The 5,914-nt window shown below is 36.3% G+C and overlaps 1 long non-coding RNA gene across 1 annotated transcript; it reads right to left on the bottom strand.

The window, feature by feature from the left end:
- On the bottom strand, positions 1,566 to 2,746 carry LOC110270010. The gene is made up of 2 exons (XR_002358968.1): positions 2,310 to 2,746; positions 1,566 to 2,060 (listed from the first exon to the last, which is right to left on the bottom strand). It is a non-coding gene; the product is annotated as an uncharacterized LOC110270010 (long non-coding RNA).

The raw sequence follows: 5,914 nt of genomic DNA, 5'->3' as shown, positions 1-5,914 counted from the left end.
ACAGAAACATAGTAGAGAAAAGTAAATGATACAGTCAAGTATAATAGTTCAACCACCACTACAAGAAAAATGCTAAGTACTGTTAGATTTACCGTCGTCCTTGGGTTGACGGTATAAACGTCTCCAAAAACTGCTTACTGGCGAATTTATTTTGTCCAATGCTAATTACCGACGAATTTTTCGTCAGCCTTTTCAATGGATTTGGCAAGATTGTATTGATGGTTACTGTCGGATACATCTGACGATAACTTTGGCGCTATTTCACGTGTTTAAATCCTACCATAAACTATTTTTTAAATTTTTTGGCACAGCTAAGTCACAATTAGTAGACTCTTGTTAACAAAGTTATTAGCAGAAATTTAACATTGCCATAAATCAAGAAATTATTTTATTAAAAAATAAAACGTCTGAATGAAATAAAATGTCACAAATGTAAAATAAAATGAAGTAGACAAAAAAAATGCATAAAACCCTAAACCCTAAAAATTCGGGTAATCTATGTCGACGTCGTCGTCGTCGTTGTTGGCCTCGTGGTCCCCTTGCTGAGGCGGCGGAAGAGGTGCTGTCGTCGGTGCCCCACCAGCAGCGTCGGCGCTAGAACCAGTAGCGTCGCAGCCTCTAGTGTGTATCTGTTGGCTGCACTCTATCAGCTGTCACAACCGATCGAGCTACTCCAGCTTCTCCGTCAGGTCCAAGCTAGTGGCAACGCGTGCAAGAATCTCTCGATACCTCTGCTTAGACTACTCCGCCTGCTGGTGAGGCTCCTATGTTTGCTTTTGCACCTCCTCCCTCTGGTCGACAATTTCTTGAGGATCAGCAGGGCTGGTGGCAGAGGCAAAGACTAGCCCTAGCCCGAAACTGTGATTCTTTTGGGGTTCAGAGGTGGTCTCGTGTCAAATCCTATTGGGATCCACCCTTGAGGTTCAGACGGAAATGCTTGAACCCTATGTTATCTCTAAAATAGGCCTCCAATTCACACTTGATGTTTGGACGGATCTATGATATTAGGTGGTCTTTCCCTTGACAAACGTCGCTCATTACTGCTGAAAATGTTTGGTTGTCCGATGGTCATAGATCTTCTTAATAATGACATTGTGTTCTACATTCCATATGAATTTTAACTGCGCAAAGTGATTCACCAAAATTAGTTAGCCAGAATAAAATACAGTTCCTATATAGTTAAGTATTTTAAACAAAATTGGGTTCTTACCGCCCACTTCTAAAATTGTGATATTGTTTTTACTAAACTTTGAAGAGTGTTGAATTTCGGTTTAAAATTACAACGAACTGGAGCTTTTAAACTTGTGAATTTTTTAAATGGGTATTTAGCACTCATCAAATCTTGTGGCATGGGTGTATGATTGTCATCAGTTTAATTTACTAGTTTTTTTTTTATTATTTGATGAGTTTAAAGAAAAACAATAATAATTTGATGATGATAAAATATTATTAGTTGGTAAAAGCCCAAAATTTTTTGTAACGTGTGTGATTATTGTGCAAAAAAATAAACCGGCCCAATTCACTTGCCAACACTCTGTTTTCTCCTCTAGCCCGTAACCCATGTACCAAATTATATTACAAACTCTCTTCCCTCCAGTAGCCCGATATCCACATGATTTACCCTCAAATCAAGGGTGAAAAGGGTGTTTTATAAAGCAAATCTGATTTGACAGAAGCAAATCAAAGAAGTTAGGTTGTCATCTTTGTGCAATCACTTTAGCTCGTTGAAGCTATTTCTTCCTGCTGCACATTTTCTGATAAGAAAAAAAAAATGAAAGTTTTCTTTTTCTATTGCAAATCAAATGTCACAATTAAAATTTAGAGTCAAAGAATAGATTAATGGTACATATTTTTGAAGTAAAAAAAAATGAAAGAAAAAAAAATAATTAGATAAGAATTTAAACCAACTCTATTATCCATGAAATTGCTATTGCTTCAATTACATCAACGATGCTTTTAACTACATTGAACAGAACCAGCAATGATATACCTTTTTTCGAGACTTAAATATGTCTGGTTCTTTACATGATTGGTACCAGCCGCTTTTATCATTTTCTCTTCTACAAGATAAGAATAAAAGAATAAATGTGATAAAGGAAATTAAAGGAAAAAATAAAAAAAATGTTGATTGTTAATGAATTTACAATTAGGCACTAGCAGTTCAAGTAGATGATTGAATCGGTATTGCCCTATTTAATTTTTCTGGGATTAATTTTCTGCTGTAATCTTTGGTGAATGGATTAAACTTTGTGTATAAAATAGCATCACAATATTACGGCATACATTCTATCATTTAAATGTAAGCATACCTTTATAATTATATCAAATTTTTGCAGGGAAGGAAAACTGATCGACTTTGATAAGCAGCTGTCCAAGATGTGCAAGATGTTTACCTTTCAATCTTATCAAAAGTTGATTCTTCAAGAAGGAGAAAAATGGTGCTTATATGGTTGGATACACCATATAATCAAGGAGTGTATAATTTGTGGATAAATTAGGATCGTGTTTGGTTTTTGTAATTTGTGCCATTAAACTTAATTGCTTTTTGTAGTTTGGTTAGACTTACTAATAGAATTGTGATACTTGGCTTAAGAATTATCAAAGGAGACTTTGTTAGATAGAAAAGGTATCGTAGTAACAAATGGCGTGAGGGTATACCGAGAAAATAAACACCAAAAAAAAAAAAATCCTATAACTGGATCTTAGAAAATGTAATACTAATAGGTAAAAAAATGATAAAAACCAAGAAAATAAATGATAATTGTTACGATAAGATCAAACACATGGAATGGATGTCCATTTATCACTTGGGCGGTGAACAATAAAAGAGTCATTTTTTAAGGATGAACTAAAATAAATGAGAGTTGAATATAAGAGTATCTTACCTGTATAAATAGATGGCATCACTCGATATATTTTACACACAGTGAAAAGTAATAAATAAATCATCTCTCTCTCACTTCTTACGAATACTTCTCTTTTATGCTGTAATCAAATACTCTTCTCTATATATTTTTTTATTAGCCCAAATGAATTCATAACTTGGCATGATAGATTGGGTCATTCGGGAACAACCATGATGAGAAAAATTATTGAAAACTCTCATGGACATTCACTAAAGAACCAGAAGATTCTTAAAACTAGTAAATTTTGTTGTGCTGCATGTTCTCAAGGAAAGTTAATTTTAAGGCCATCACCAATAAAGATTGGATTTGAGTCTCCTGGATTCCTGGAAAGGATTCAAGGTGATATATGTGGACCTATTCATCCACCATGTGGATCTTTTAGATATTTTATGGTCCTAATAGACGCATCTTCGAGATGGTCACATGTGTGCTTATTATCTTCTCGCAACCTGGCGTTTGCGAGATTATTGGCTCAAATTATTCGATTAAAAGCACAATTTTCAGAAAATCCAATAAAGGCAATTCGTCTTGATAATGCTGGTGAATTTACTTCCCAAGCTTTTGATGCTTATTGTATGGCTAATGGAATAAGTGTTGAACATCCAGTAGCTTATGTTCACACGCAAAATGGGTTAGCAGAATCACTTATTAAGTGCCTCCAATTAATTGCTAGACCCTTACTTATGAGAACAAATCTCCCAACCTCGGTTTGGGGGCATGCTATTTTACATGCCGCAGCACTTATTCGTTTGAGGCCAACGAGTTATCCTCAATTCTCTCCTATGCAATTAGCTTTTGGCCAGCAGCCAAATGTTTCCCATTTAAGAATATTTGGGTGTGCGATATATGTTCCTATTGCACCACCTAATCTCACCAAAATGGGACCCCAAAGAAAATTGGGAATATATGTTGGATATGATTCTTCCTCTATAATGAGGTATCTTGAGATACAAACTGGTGATGTGTTTAAAGCCCGGTTTGCAGATTGTCATTTTGATGAATCAAAATTTCCAACATTAGGGGGAGAGAATAAGCTTCCTAAAAAAGAACTTAATTGGAATGCATCATCGTTGATGCATTTAGATCCTCGATCAGGGCAATGTGAACTGGAAGTTCAAAAGATTATACATTTGCAAAGAATAGCAAATGAATTGCCTGATGCATTTTCCGATACAAAGAGGATAACCAAATCTTACATACCAGCGGAAAATGCCTCAATTCGAATTGACGTCCCAATAGGACAAGTAGCCACTGAAGCAAATTCACGCCAGAAGCGTGGCAGGGCGGAAAATTCCCCAATTCGAATTGATGTCCCAGTAGGACAAATAGCCACGGAAGCAAATACATGCCAGAAGCGTGGCAGGCCTGTCGATTCCAAAGATAAAAATCCTCGAAAGAGAAAAGAGGTAAATAATATTCCTGTTGAAAAAGACATAGTAAAGACACCGGCAGTTGTCCAAAATTCTGATATAATGCCAGAAGACGTTCAGGTACCTGAAAATTGTGAAAATGACGAGATCTCGATAAATTATGTCTTTACAGGAGAGAAATGGGACCGAAATAAGACAATTGTCAATGAAATATTTGCATATAATGTGGCATTAGATATCATGCATGAAAGTAAGGATCTTGAGCCAAGATCAGTCGAAGAATGTCGACAAAGGAATGATTGGCCAAAATGGAAAGAAGCCATGAAGGCTGAATTAGACTCACTTGCAAAACGTGAAGTCTTTGGACCTGTAGTTCGTACACCTGAAGATGTAAAACCTGTTGGATATAAGTGGGTATTTGTGAGAAAACGAAATGAGAAAAATGAGGTTGTGCGCTACAAAGCCCGACTTGTGGCACAAGGTTTTTCACAAAGGCCCGGTATAGATTATGAAGAAACATATTCCCCTGTAGTGGATGCGATAACATTGCGCTATTTGGTCAGTATATCTGCATATCGTAAATTGCATATGCATTTAATGGATGTGGTAACAGCCTATTTGTACGGCTCATTAGATCGGGATATCTATATGAAAGTCCCTGAAGGACTAAAGACATCCAAACCATCCAATGAATATTCGCAAGGGTTATACTCAGTCAAATTGCAAAGATCTTTATATGGTCTAAAGCAATCTGGACGAATGTGGTATAATCGTTTTACTGAGTATCTGGCCAAAAACGGATTCAAGAATGATGATATCTGTCCATGTGTTTTTATAAAGAAATCTGCATCTGGATTCGTTATAATTGCTGTGTACGTTGATGATTTAAATATCATTGGGACTCCTGAAGAGATTCCAACAATTATAAAAATTCTAAAAGAAGAGTTTGAGATAAAAGATCTTGGAAAGACTAAATTTTGTCTCGGCCTGCAGATCGAGCATATAAAAAGTGGGATCTTTATTCATCAAACAACATACATAGAAAGGATCCTGAAAAGATTTTATATGGATAAGTCACATCCATTAAGTACACCAATAATCGTAAGATCTTTGGATGTGAAAAAGGATCAATTCCGTCCTTGATGAGCGGATAATTTATACGCTTTTTGGCATTGTTTTTAGTATGTTTTTAGTAGGATCTAGTTACTTTTAGGGATGTTTTCATTATTTTTTATGTTAAATTCACATTTCTGGACTTTACTATGAGTTTGTGTGTTTTTCTGTGATTTCAGGTATTTTCTGGCTGAAATTGAGGGACTTGAGCAAAAATCTGATTCAGAGGTTGAAGAAGGACTGCTGATGCTGTTGGATTCTGACCTCCCTGCACTCAAAGTGGATTTTCTGGAGCTACAGAACTCGAAATGGCACGCTTCCAATTGCGTTGGAAAGTAGACATCCAGGGCTTTCCAGCAATATTTAATAGTCCATACTTTGGTCAAGAATTGACGACGTAAACTGGCGTTCAACGCCAGCCTTCTGCCCAAATCTGGCGTCCAGCGCCAGAAAAGGATCCAAAACCAGAGTTGAACGCCCAAACTGGCACAGAAACTGGCGTTCAACTCCACAAATGGCCTCTTC

The sequence above is a fragment of the Arachis ipaensis genome, chromosome B01, assembly GCF_000816755.2.
Source record: "Arachis ipaensis cultivar K30076 chromosome B01, Araip1.1, whole genome shotgun sequence".
NCBI lineage: Eukaryota > Viridiplantae > Streptophyta > Magnoliopsida > Fabales > Fabaceae > Arachis > Arachis ipaensis.
This window is presented reverse-complemented; position numbering and strand designations above follow the sequence as displayed.